Source organism: Gorilla gorilla, chromosome Y, assembly GCF_029281585.2.
Source record: "Gorilla gorilla gorilla isolate KB3781 chromosome Y, NHGRI_mGorGor1-v2.1_pri, whole genome shotgun sequence".
NCBI classification, from domain to species: Eukaryota; Metazoa; Chordata; class Mammalia; order Primates; family Hominidae; genus Gorilla; species Gorilla gorilla.
The window spans coordinates 25,824,287-25,839,071 of NC_073248.2; the positions used below are offsets into that span (position 1 = coordinate 25,824,287).

At 40.8% G+C, this 14,785-nt stretch overlaps 1 pseudogene; it reads left to right on the top strand.

Annotated features, from left to right (window-relative positions):
• LOC129530327 (RNA-binding motif protein, Y chromosome, family 1 member B-like) overlaps nt 1-12,280 on the top strand; it is a 57,124-nt pseudogene extending 44,844 nt beyond the window's left edge.
• Nucleotides 12,281-14,785: the final 2,505 nt, after the last annotated feature.

The window sequence follows — 14,785 nt, forward strand, 5'->3', positions numbered from 1 at the left end:
CCCCCTCAGTACCTCCCTGCAAGCTGAGGGAGCCGGCTACGGCCTTGGCCAGACCAGAAAGGGGCTCCCACAGTGCAGTGGTGGGCTGAAGGGCTCCTCAAGTGCCACCAAAGTGGGAGCCCAGGCAGAGGAGGCACCGAGAGCGAGCGAGGGCTGCGAGGACTGCCAGCACGCTGTCACCTCTCACAGGGAAACACCCTGCAACTTTGCAAGAGCACGGAGAGTGTGGGGCAGGGCTACCCCGCAGGCCTTTGGTCTGGCACCCTCCCTTCCTGGTCCTCTGTCTGGTGTTGGGGGGCACCTTCGCAGCTGTGGTGGTCTTGGCGGCGGGTGGAGGCAGGCCAAGACAGCCTGCTCTGACCAGGGACAGGCACAGAAAAAGTAGGGAGGGGATTGCCGGCGGGGTGTTGTGGTGTGAGGCAGCTACTTGCTCAGGGTTCCTGAGCTGTGGGAGGCCCTCATGTGCTGGGTGCTGGACAGGCTCTGCCGCTGTCCGTGTGTGCGGTGTCCTCTTCTCCTGGTCTCACTGAGGGGTGGTCGTGTTCACCCGAGGGAACCGCTGTGGGTAGAAGTAGCTGCAGGGCTGTGCCTGGCTCTCTCCCTGAGACTCCAGTGGTTTCATGGGAGGTTGTATATGCTCAGGGCCTAAAGATCCTTGGATGCAGCGCCGGCAGAGGGAAGAAATCGTGTCTGGGGAACTGGTGCCTGCCTTGCAGAGGACAGCAGCCCCGTGCACGGTGAACCCGAGTATTGAGCTCCTTGTGTTTCTAGGATAAGCCTGCTGGACACAGGTACCGGGAGCAGGGGTATTTCCATGGCTGGCCTGGGCGCGCAGATTCCTCTTCCTCCAGGGATTTTCCCAGTGAAACGTGCCCTTCAACTTTCTGCTGTTTGTGAAGGGTCCTTTGAGGTGCTATTCTCCCTTGTGAGTGCTGTGCTTGGCTTCCTGTCCCTATAACGTGCCCTCAGGGTGCCCGCAATTAAGCTGCCCTTCTATCTGCATGAATCTGTCCTTGGTTCCCCTCATTGTCCCCCATGTCCTGAATCCTGGCTGAGCCCCTGTGCCTACCACCTTGTTTCACCCAACCCCGCTCCTGGGAGCTCGGCGCCCACCCACTGCTGTCAGCCATCCCAAATTGGCAGCTGCAAGGATATGGCTCTGGCCCAGAAGCCGTGGATGCCCTGCGGCCTGGGACATTCACTGGGGCCCAGCTCCAAGTGAAGGACGTCCAGCGAGTTGGTTGCTGGCCGGGGCGTACTGGGGCCAGGGCCAGGCTGTGCCTGCGGGTCCTCCTGCTGCCGCTCCACATTGGCCTCCTCCTTGGCCACCACCTCTATCTCTGCCATGATGTCATCCCCCACTAGCCACTAGCATGCCTCCTCCCCCAGGGTTGCCTCCCTGCTCTGCGCACAGGCTGCCCTCTCCTGCAGCACCTCCACCTTAACATGGTGCCCTCCTTGAGGCTCCCACAGACTAAGGCCTACACTGCCCTTCTCATGTCCTTGGCACTCCTAGACTCTAGAGGAAGCTCCCGGAAGGACCCCTGGGCCTTGCCCTTCTGAGAAACATGTGCCACACCCATGTGGATACAGGGTTCCTGTGGAGCCCCGCAGGGCCCACAGCCCGCCACACTCACCATGGGGCCCAGATACTCAGCAGGGTTAGCTGTACACAGTAGCCCTGGAGTCGGAGGCCGAGGCCCTGGGCTTCCAGAGCCTCGCTGGCAGGCACGACGGCCAGTGCTGCGCTTGCGGGAGGATCTGTGCCAGCCAGGCAGTGCACACGGGTTATCGCATTGGAGACCATGGCGGCTGGTCTCCCCTGTGCCCAGGGGCACAGGATGAGAGGTCCTTTGGAACGCCCCTGTGAGTACAGCATCCTCAGGGAGGAAGCATGGAACTCGGAGTCTGTGTTTGCCTAGACCTGATAGAGTCCTTGCGGGGTTTCAGCTTCTGGTGCAGACGAATTCCACCCCAGCAACTTACCCGTCGACTTTTCTCCCAGGCACCCGCCCTGCCCCTCTCCCCTCCAAGCCACCGCAGCTGCGGCGTCCTCGCCTGGTTCTTCTCTCTCCCCTCTGGATCTGCAGTATTTAGTACCATCAGCCTAACCTGCCTAATGAAGTGAGATGTTTCATGTGTTCCCTGTGGGTTAATGTCTTGCCACACTCAGGATGCCAGTTAGGGTGTAGGTCTTCTATGCCCACAATGCCAAAGGGCTTACAGTACGCGTGTGTCGGAATCCTCCGCCGCCAGGCACAAGCAGCTTCTCAGAGGAGGCTTACCGCGGGAGGATGGAGCTGCCTGCCAACTAGGGGTAGGGTGCCTCGTAAGACGCCTACAGCCCTCACAATAATTGGTCGACGCCCCCCGCCCTCGCAATGATTGGCTGCTGGAGGTAGGCGGGATTTCCGGGCACGGCTTCCGGCGTCCTTCCCCCTCAGGCCAGCTCCAGCTGTCCTTCCCGCAGTTGGCCCCGTGGTGTCCCAAAGCCGGATGCATACGACATGAGAGCTGGGTGACCCTGAGGCTGTTTGTCCTGCTGAAAAGCAAATGTATTTTCTGTTTCTCTGGACAGGTTGGTCTCTTGAAAGAAAAGTTTTGCGATTTTATCTGTAAAAGGGGATGGGTTTTCCATGTGAGGGTGTTGAATTATAGGAGGAGACAGTGGGGAGAGAACTCGTTAGTGCTATTAAGAAACTCATTTTTGTTAAACTCATTAATTTTCTTGAGGATTCTACCTTTAACTGTCGGATATGTCCGACATGTGGGCAAGTTGTGGGAGATGGTGCTAAGGCGCCATTTTTTTCATGTGCACTTTTTATTAAAGAGGGTTTTCTCTGTGAATGTGGTCATCATTCAAAATACAGGCAATATACTTAACCAAAGCGATTAAAAACTTATACTCTTAGTCAGCGCATGTCACATGTCTGATTTGCTTGACGGGAATTACCAAATTTTGACATAAATTGTATTACGTTAGTTTATGTAGAAGTCTGGGGCCGTAAATAATCTCAGTTTCAGTTTGCCTCTGTAAAGCCTGTAATTGTCTCCTTCGTTGCATGACAGTATTTGAAACATGTTTCATGTATCCCTGGCACCATAAATAATTTAAACCGAATAAGTAGGTGTAATCCAGACAAATGGAGTTAGATAGCATAAAACGGGAACTAAATAGATGCGCTTAAGTTATTCCATTAACCCGGCACACGGACTTACTCTCGTAATCCTAGCATTTTGGGAAGTGGAGGTAGGAGGATGGCTTGAGGTCAGGAGTTTGAGACCAGCCTGGGTAACGTAATGGACTCTTTCATTGCTATTTTCGCATCAGGGACTGGTTTAGTGGAAGCCAGTTTTTCCTCAGACAAGGGTTGCGCAGGGGAAGAAGGCGGCGAGGTGGACAGGTTTGGGAGTGCGGGCTGGCGGCAGGTCTCCGAGGGGCACGTGGTGGGGCGGGTCTTCCGGTAGGAGCAATGTGACAGAGGCCAGGTGGGGCAGTGAGGCTGTCACGGGGACAGGGAGGGCCAGCGAGGGAGTAGGGAGGATGGTTTCCGGATAAAACTGTACCACCTCAGGTCATCCTCAGGCGTTACATTCTCCACAGACAGGTATTACAGTTCATCCTCCGGCATCACAATCAGGCCACAGATAGGTATGGGTTGAAGGCCAGGGTTTAGGGATCTTTGACCTATTGTATATTTCAAATCACCTAAAGATGGTAAGATATTTTAAATGTTCTCCCCCAAGAACATTTTAATTAGCTTGATTTAATCTTTTATCCACATATCCCGCTAGGCGTGGTGGTTCACCCTTGAAATGCCATCACTTTAATAGTCCCAAGCCAGCAAATCACTTGAACCCAGGATTTGGAGACTGGCTTGGGCAATATGGGGAAACGCATGTCTATTTAAAAAAAACACAAAAAATTTCCCAGCTCTGGTAAAAAGCCCCGGTAGTACCAGCTACTTGGGAAGCTGAGTTATGGGAAGATCAGTTGAGGCTGGGTGGAGGAGGCGGCAATGAGCAGTGCATTTTGGCAACAGGGGATATACATCTCAAGAAAGAAAATACACAAAACCTCACACTGTACCTCATACATATATAGTTTTCAAATAAAATTATTTAAATGGGGCACTCCTTTACATTACAACTTAGGAAAATTACAATAACTTTTCTTATCTAAGTTTTAGAAATGAGATTTTGTCAGGTCCATATTAAAATGCAGCATTTATCCATGAAGTCAGTGCCCCCTTTGCTCTGTATGTTAGAAATTTTACATATTTATTTATTTTTTTCTTTTATTATTATACTTTTAGGGTACATGTGCACATTGTGCAGGTTAATTACATATGTATACATGTGCCACGCTAGTGCGCTGCACCCACTAACTGGTCATCTAGCATTAGGTATATCTCCCAGTGCTATCCCTCCCCCCTCCCCCCACCCCACAACAGTCCCCAGAGTGTGATGTTACCCTTCCTGTGTCCATGTGATCTCATTGTTAAGTTCCCACCTGTGAGTGAGAATATGCGGTGTTTGGTTTTTTGTTCTTGCAATAGTTTACTGAGAATTATGATTTCCAATTTCATCCATGTCCCTACAAAGGACATGAACTCATCATTTTTTTTGGCTGCATAGTATTCCATGGTGTATATGTGCCACATTTTCTTAATCCAGTCTATCATTGTTGGACATTTGGGTTGGTTCCAAGTCTTTGCTATTGTGAATAGTGCCGCAATAAACATACGTGTGCATGTGTCTTTATAGCAGCATGATTTATCGTCCTTTGGGTATATACCCAGTAACGGGATGGCTGGGTCAAATGGTATTTCTAGTTCTAGATCCCTGAGGAATCGCCACACTGACTTCCACAATGGTTGAACTAGTTTACAGTCCCACCAACAGTGTAAAAGTGTTCCTATTTCTCCACATCCTCTCCAGCACCTGTTGTTTCCTGACTTTTTAATGATTGCCATTCTAATGGTGTGAGATGGTATCTCATTGTGGTTTTGATTTGCATTTCTCTGATGGCCAGTGATGATGAGCATTTTTTCGTGTGTCTTTTGGCTGCAAGAATGTCTTCTTTTGAGAAGTGTCTGTTCATATCTTCACCCACTTGTTGATGGGGTTGTTTGTTTTTTTCTTGTAAATGTGTTTGAGTTCATTGTAGATTCTGGATATTAGCCCTTTGTCAGATGAGTAGGTTGCAACAATTTTCTCCCATTTTGTAGGTTGCTTGTTCACTCTGATGGTAGTTTCTTTTGCTGTACAGAAGCTCTTTAGTTTAATTAGATCCCATTTGTCAATTTTGGCTTTTGTTGCCATTGCTTTTGGTGTTTTAGACATGAAGTCCTTGCCCATGCCTATGTCCTGAATAGTATTGCCTAGGTTTTCTTCTAGGGTTTTTATGGTTTTAGGTCTAACGTTTAAGTCTTTAATCCATCTTGAATTGATTTTTGTATTTAAAGTAAGAAGTACTAAAAAGATGTCAGCCTCTGAAAGGGAATTTCACTTGAGTTTTCAACATGGTATGTAATAAAATTTTATCTTTTTAGCTTATTTATTTTTATCTAAATATAGATTTTTCTTTGACCATTTGCAGCACAATGGTAGAAGCAGATCATGCGGGCAAACTTTTCATTGGTGGCCTCAATAGGGAAACCAATGAAAAGATGCTTAAAGCAGTATTTGAGAAACATGGTCCCATATCAGAAGGTAACCCTTAAAACCGTATGTGCGTGTGTGTGTGTGTGTGTGTATTTTCATATTTCAATATGTATATTTAAAATATGTCTGTTATATATATGTTTTGAAAAAACATGTTTTTCAAAGTTCATTGTATACCTACATTAAAATGCCTTATTGTTTTTAAACTCTTATTTTGAAGTTATCTAGTTGATATTTGGAAAATTTTCATAGTAGCAGGTTAAGGATCTGTGGTAAGGATCACCTACTACTTAGAAACGAAAATAAGGAAAAGTAAACGTGTTGTGGAGTTAGGGAACAAACTGGAACAAAATAGGCTGACTATAGTGATGTGAAATGCAATTATTTTTGGTTTGATGTAACTTTTAGATGGTTAGTACCTTGATGAGTCCGTTATATCAATGTAAAGTGTTTTCATATATTTTAGTTCTTTTGATAAAGGATCGAACCAGCAAATCCAGAGGCTTTGCATTTATTACTTTTGAGAACCCTGCAGATGCTAAGAATGCTGCCAAAGATATGAATGGAGAGTAGAGTCCTTTATTAATAATATTCTAACTCTCTTCTTCAGTTAACAGTATTTCTAGGTCTTTTTAGTATTATGTAACTTTTGAAGATAGTAGAATGCCATATGAAGACATCCTCTTCTTTGTGCCGTATACGTTCAACTGTAGTTGGAAGGGTATTGGAATTAACCTTATATAAATTAATATATGGTAACCTTTTTCTATGTTTGTATTTCAATATGAGTGTAAATAGATCTTCAAAGGTTTTGAAGAGCTTTAAAACTTATAAGGGACCCTCATGTAAATGAAAGGAATAAGTCAACATTTATTACATGCCATTAATGCAATTACTTCCAATTCATGGAAATACTTCTAGAGCACAGACAAACTGTGGATAGACATCTCGACAGACTCACAAGAAGGAAAGATTCTCTCCCATTTTCTGAAAATATATTTTTGAGAAAGTGTGTTTAAATAAGACCTTTACATTTAAGGAAGTGTTAAGTACTTGAAAATAGAAAAAAATAGGAGAACATTGAAGTTGGATAACACAAGAAGTAACTGGCATTTTTTCCCCATCCTTGCTCTTTTCTCCTAAGGACATTTTTTTCCTGTCACCAGAGTGATGTATGTAACATGAATACCTAATTACTCATTTCCCCAGTGTGTTTGAGGATTTGTTTTGATCCAACCATTGGTCTCTTGTCCTATTGAGTCTTAAATCTAGGGATTGTGTATTTACTAAAGCTTTAAACTTTTATGTAATTCTGTTAACTGTTGAATTCCTTTACATTGTGTCAAGTTCATTCCATTCTGGGCCCTTTAGAACTTTTTTGCTTTATAACATGATCCCAATCAGGCTGGGCTTGGTGGGAGCAGTGTGATATTAGTCCTTTTAAGAAATTCATTTTTGTTAAACTCATTGATTTTTCTTGAGGATTCTACCTTTAACTGTCAGACATGTCTGAAATTTGGGCAAGTTGTGAGAGATGGTGCTAAGGCGCCATTGTTTTTATGTGCACTTTTTATTAAATCCTGTAATCCCAGCACTTTGGGAGGCCAAGGCAGGCATATCATGATGTCAGGAGAACGAAACCATCATGACCAACATGGTGAAACCCTGTCTGTACTAAAATACAAAAAATCCGCCGCGAGTGGTGGTGTGTGCCTGTAGCTCCAGCTACTTGGTAGGCCGAGGCAGGGGAATCAGTTGAACCTGTGAGGCGGAGGTTGTAGTGAGCTGAGATCACGCCACTGCCCTTCAGGCTGGCAACAGAGCAAGACTCTATAGCAAAAAAAATAACAAATTAAAAAAATGATAAATAACATTATCCCAATCTGTTTTTAGCCTCTGTTCCTCTTTATGCTATCCCCAAAATGCTTTCTTGGACTTCTTAAGAATTATCCTTCCCCGTGTGTGTCTCAAAAATAAAAATTTATGCTTCAAAAACCACTTAGATTTCATATTTTCTTCCTCATTGCGTATTGTAGGTATTTTGTACTTGCTGTACCATGTACTAATCTATTGATTGTGAAATTGCATATAGTGCATATTTAAGTCTTCGTAGTTGCTTTTATTTCTGTTACATCTGGCACATTTCCTGGCACATAGCAGAAAGTACATTTTTATTCACTCTTATAAATTAGTATTTCAAGCTGTGGTAGAAACCAAGAGTAGCTTTTGGTTCATGGCTTTGTGGTAACTCTGGATATAATTTTGACTTCTGTATAGTAATCTATGATAATTTCCTTTTTCCCCCTAGTTTTCAAGCAAAAGAGCAGGTAATTTGTGTAGAGTTTTTGTCTGTTTGTGTTTTAAGATGGAGTCTCGCTGTGTCAACAGGCTGGATTGCAGTGGGTCGATCTTGGCTCACTGCAACCTCTGCCTCCTGGGCTCAACTGATTCTCCTGCCTACAGGCCACACCACCATGCCCACCTAATTTTGCTACTTTGAGCGAGAGGGGGTTTCACTCTGTTGGCCAGGATGGTCTCTATCTCTTCATCTCATGAACCACCTGCCTCGGCCTCCCAAAGTGTTGGGATTACTGGTGTGAGACACCACACCCAGCCAATGTTATTTCTAAACTACTTAATCTCACATATTTTGTTGTGTAAAAATAAATATGAATGTTATGTGCACATAAATGTTGAGAAGACTAGTAAAGGAGATTCTTAGAGTTTTCAAGGTGAATAAAGAGTTTAAGGAATTTTGGATGACTTTGGAACACTGGGGAGGAAGCAGTCATGTGCAAATCTGGGCAAATATTTTGGGCCCAGAAATAAAAAAAAGAAGTTTCAAGGTAGAAACAATGGGCGACGTGGCTGCAAGAGGTCTTGTAAGGGATTTAAGATCTTCCCCCAAATAACAAAATCCGTGTAATTTTTAAATCAAGTTATTAGCTGAACTGTAAATCAATAATTAAGATTGTTCTAGGATGTTTAAACATTAACACAATATCCTTAGTGTAAGGTTGGAAATTATTTGAGGAGAGAATTTAGAACTAAGCAACATGATGTGAGCAGTAGGATTGAGTAGAAGTAATATTTTTGAGAAGGACAATTGTAAGATTTCAGACTGAACAGAAGAAAGCAAGACAAGAAACAGAAGTTTTCAGCAAAGAAAGTAAGCAGAACAAATTAAAATTCTTACTTAGTCCTCCATCCTAATATGGAGGAAATTAAAAACTGACATTTTCAATTTTACATTTCATAGGTAGAGTATCAGTGAAGTCAGGTATTTATTGACTTCAGGATACCCAAGCCAACACATTTCCGTTGTAAAATTAGCTAGTGAACATATCACAGGTGAAAGGCTGACCTTTAAGGAATAGCACTGTGAAGAGTATATTAAAGGATAATTTTTTCTATTTTGAAATAGCAACAATGTTGTAATGACCCCTTTGATAGTGTTGTTTATTGCAGTAAAAGTAAATCTTGGCTATCATTAGAAAGTTTTCACTAGTACATTTTAATTTGTCAACATTTAAGATAGAGCCAACCACTTAGAGAGAAAGAACTTTTATGTAAAAATTTAGCATGCAGTCGTTCAAAGGTAGCAGTATTTGTGTTTGTGAGGTAGATTGAAATATGTGGGAAAATTTACCTTCCTCAGCTGAGAAAGGACAATGTATGTAAACTTTAAAATTGTGAAGATTTGGTGGTTTTACATGTTTTCCCTGTGTCATTTGTAGTCATCAGTAATTCATATGAAAAGGAAAATAGTAACTAAGTAGTTCTTAACCATTACAAATGAACTTTTACCTAAGAATTAATGTTTGGCTTCAGCTTCATTAAAAGAACTGGCCTTGTGGGAGCCATGGGATTATCCAAAGCCATAAGAAATATTCACAGTGTCATGACTGTCTAGTAATTTAGGAAACAAAGAATGGAGTCATAGAAGAAATAATTTTAAAAAGTTGTTTGAGAGAAGAGAAAATAGTCTTTCAGACTAGGTGTTCTTTACATAATGTTCCATCATTTTGATGTTAAAGGTCCCGTATCATATGGAAGAGGGAATTATGGAGGTCCTCCACTCAGAGAGCCAATGTCTTCCTGGAGAAATGACCATATGTCTCTAAAATGTGATGGTTATGCAACTAAGGATGGGTAAAGGAAAAAATTTTAAAAAGTTGATTATTTTTGTTTTGAAGATGAAATAAACATAACAAAATTAATTATTATAAGGTAAACAGTTAAGTGACATTTAATACATTCTAAGTCATGAAACAACTACCTCCATCGAGTTCCAAAACATTTTCATGACTCCAAAATAAAACTCCAACTACCAGTTAAGCAGTCCCCTCCATTTTCTTCCTTCCCTCAGCTGCTAGCAAACACCAGTCAGTGTTCTGCCTCTGAACTTACTGTTGTGAGCATTTAATGTTAATGGGCTCAAACACTACACGACTTTTTGTATCTCTCTCCTTTCCTTTTCCATGATGTCCTGAAGGTTCATTTACATCATAGCACTTCACTCCTTCCACAAGCTGTTAACTCATTATTTTATTTGGGTTGTTTCCACTGCAGTATTTCTATGCACGAATATTTGTTTGAGTACACATATTCAATTCTGGGTGTATATGAGTGGAATTGCTTGGTAGTATGATAATTATATTGTTTTCTTGAGGAACCACTACATTTCTCCATAGTAGCTGCATCATTTTCCATTCCAGCTAGCATTGTATCAGGGTTCCAATTTATCTGCATCCTGTCAAACACTTGCTATTTCCTGCTTTTATTGCCATTCCAGTGTGTGTGTGTGTGTGTGTGTGTGTGTTTGTGAATTATGGTATCTCATTTTGGATTTGAAGTGCATTTTCTAAATCACTGATTGTGAGTATCTGTTCCATGTGCTTTTTGGGCATTTGCCTATTTTATTTGAAGAAATATCCATTTAGATTTTGGACCTTTTAATTTTGTTTAAGTTGTAACTTAGTTACGTTTTGGATACTAGAAGTTGAAAATTTAAAATGTGTTGCTTAAACTTATGCACGCAGAAATCATCCAAGCTCCTGAGAAACTAGGGATTATGCTCCACCATCTAGAGACTATGCATATCATGATTATGGTCGTTCTAGTCGGGATGAACATTACTCTAGAGGATGTAGGTACTATAACTTTTTCTGGACTTGTCAAAAAGATTTCTTAAGTTATTCATTCCAGCTAACATTGTATTAGGGTTCCAATTTATCTACATACTCTCAAACACTTGCTACTTCCTGCTTTTTAAAATGTAATGCCATTCTAGTGTGTGTGTGAAGTCTGGAATCTCATTTTGGATTTGAAATGCATTTTATGAATCACTGATTATTAGTATCTGTTCCATGTGTTTTTGGGCATTTGCCTATTTTATTTGGAGAAATATCTTTTTAGATGTTTGGCAATTTAATTGTGTTTAAGTTGTAATTTAGTTATATGTTGGATAGTAGAAGTTGAAAATTTAAAATTTGTTGCTTAAACTTACTCACACAGAAATCATCCAAGCTCCCAAGAAACCAGGGATTATGCTCCACCATCTAGAGGCTATGCATACCGTGATAATGGTCGCTCTAGTCGGGATGAACATTCCTCTAGAGGATATAGGTACTATAACGTTATCTGGATTTATCAAATAGATTTCTTAAATTGTTTATTCTGACATTAAAAAAATTTTTTTTCAATTTAGTGATAGTGGTGGCTACGATGAAACCTGTGGTAGAGATCATTCTGATCGTACAAGTGGAAGTTCTTACAAAGATGCATTTCAGGGATATGGTAAGAGTCCAGGATGGATTTTTAAATTAAAGAATTTTATGTAATAGTCCAGATCATTATTTTAATGAAATTCTAAGGAAAATTATAAAGGACAATATAACATATTTAAATATTGAGTAGTCTTAACAGTATAAAGTGTAGGGAACAATATGAAGGAGAGAACTTCATGTGCAGAAAAAGTGACTCAATGTTTACTTCAGAATTAAATTTGTTAAGCTTCAAAATACTACTCTTACACTTCTTTTAAATAAAACCTTCTGACCAATGCAGGCTTAATTAATATCTATCCTGTCAACAAGGGCAGAGGAAAGCAGATATTTCCAAATAGCACTTTAACTAATTCATCCTTTAGTGGTGGCAGTAAAAGTGTTTAAATATAGTCCAATGTATTATTTTATCAACCCTGCAGGGACCTCTCATGGTGCACCACCTGCAAGAGGGCCTCGGATATCTTATGGTGGAAGCAGCCACTCTGATTATAACAATACACAAGATAGATATGGCAGAAGTCAAGAAAGTTACTCAAGAAGCTGCGGTGATTTTTACTTTTGTGGTCATGAGCACACTGGCAGAAAAGACCAAAGGAATCCACCTTTTCTGGGTAGGGTTCACCCTGCTTGTCGTGAAGCATATGGTAACTGAAGTTATGTGGCATCTACAGTAGATGGTCGGGAAAGTCGATCTGAAAAGGAGACTGAAGCGGATATTAAAGCAAGTATTCCAAATAATAGCTATTGCATACCAAAGCTTGTTTGCAAATCGAAAATTGAAATGTTATTTCTGCATTGTTACCTGCATATTACTAAAAGAAGCATATGGGTTTTGTGGAGACAGGTAGATACTAACTTCCTCCATGAAGGTTTTGAGGTATTCAAAGGAAAAGGAATTTTCTTCAAAGTAATTTCATACTTGTTAATGCTATTTGAAAACTATCTGTTTAGATGTAATATCTACATTAAAATGTTCAGAATAAAATTTTACAGTAATAGAAAATTCATGATGTTATTGGTTAGCTGCACATGCTTAAAAGCAAATTCAATAGAAGAGTAAATTCTGTTGTTTGCTGAACATTTTCCTTTGTTTCTTTGAACATAAATAGATACAAAATTAGGCATATGTTACATCTCCCTTGCAAGCGGCGCAAGTTTTCTAATTAGGCTGTTTCTCTTTAAAAACTTACAAGCTTAAAATATTTGAGAAGCCTTCAGAAAGACTACAAAACTGTCTGCCTCACCATAAAACGTTTATTTTTTAGAGGAATAGTACAGGTCAAAGGAAATAAATAGATGTGGTTGATACTAAAGTTTAAAACATCTGGAACATACTACTTGAAGCGTTCTGTGACTGAAAGAGGATATGATAATGAAACCTTTTTTTTTTTTTTTACCTAAATCAAAACTGAACCAGCTAAGTTTCTGAAGTGCATAGCATAATGAAATTAAATGTTCCTAGTTTAAATAGTGGAAAGTAGGTGTTTTGTCTTGGGTGGTACTCATGATAATTTTTTCTTGAAAGTTTTGGCAATGGTTGTTATAACAGTTTAGTAATAAGTTCTTACAAATAGGAATAATTTAGAATGGTTGGGATTTTATCAGTTTTTTTTTTTTTTTGAGATGAAACGTAGCTTTGTCGCCCAAGCTGGGGTGCAGTGGCTCCGTCTTGGCTTACTGCAAACTCCGCCTTCTGGGTCAAGCTATTCTTCTGCCTCAGCATACTGAGTAACTGGTATTAGATAAGTATGCACCACAGCTGGCTAATTTTTCGTATTTTTAGTACAGACTGCATTTCACCATGTTTGCCAGGCCATTCTTTAAAATCCTGATCCATCCTCCTCGGACTCCCAAAGTGTAATCCTAAGATTACAGGCATGAGCCACCACTCTCAGCCTATCAGATTTAATTGATGATATGAATGGAAATGCTTTAAACCTCACACTTTTGGGACAATGAAGTGTATAAAACATAACTGCATAAAGTTTCAGATGGGATTGCTTAAAGGTTTAAGAAATCATCGAATGTTAAAAATAAAAAGATTTGGACCTAAATAACTAAACCAATTACTTTTCCTGATTATACAACCTAGTTTTGCAGTCCATAATTTTTACAATTAACAGACTAATCTGCAAGGAAGGAGTATTTTCTTTAGAAAATTTTATAAGATCATCACTTTTTATAGGGTAAGGGTGCAAATAATTTTAAAGGGAGAAGTTACCAACTTCGATTTTTAAGTGAATTATTCATGTTATGAAGTTGTGTTTTCATTCACCTATAACATAGGATTGTGAGGATGAAGTGAAAAGATACAACTCCCTAGTCTTGTGTATCTTACTGTCCAGGTGTGATGGCTCAGGTCTTTAATTCCAACACTTGGGAAGCTGAGGCTTGCAGATACCTTTAGGTCAGGAGTTGAAAACCAGGCTGGCCAACACCATGAAATCCCTTCTCTAGCAAAAATATAAAAATTAGCCCAGTGTGGTGGCACACGCCTGTAGTGTGTTACAATTAATTGGGAGGCTCAGGCAGGAGAATCGTTTAAACCTGGAAGACTGAGGCTGCATTGAGCCGATATTGCACCATGCACTCTAACCTGGGAGACATTCCACCTTCGCTCTATTAATTCTTTTGAGATATATAATAAACCATTATTAAATGTACTCATCTTGTGCTACTGAACACTAGATCTTATTCCTTCTAAGCAACTATAATTTAACCCACCCCCATTCCCTCTTTGATCCCTTCCTTACCAGTACACATTGCTTGTATCAAAATATCGCATGTATGCCAAAAGTATCTACAACTGTTATGTACAAATTTTTTTAAATAAGTAAAAAATTAAAAGGGTATCTCCAACAAGGTGATAAAATGGGAGGCTCTAATTTGTTCCTCCATCCACAAATGCAACAAATAAAAAGCCACACCCACATCAATTCCCTATGAGATAAACTCACAAACTAGTTGAGATACTCTTGCACATAGGATTATGAAAATACTCACTTAAATAAAAGAAGTAAGAGAAACTGAATCGCGATCTTGTTCTAGAATTTGTGGCTGACACATGACCCTAGAGTCAATAGAGAACTGTTATTTCACAGCTTCTCTCAGAGGACTGAAGTATTAAGCCACATATGTAATGCCCCAACTCTTACAGCTGCTTCTTAACGAAATGGTTGCCTATCTCTGGATTCTAGCACAGATTGGCATTCAAAGCTCTCCTAGGACCTCCAAGATAAAAGAGGGATTTAAGTAGACATTCAAGCACTTGTAAAACTGTTTCCTCCTGGTTTACTGAATCTTAAGCAATCAAGAAAGCTCAGCTCCCA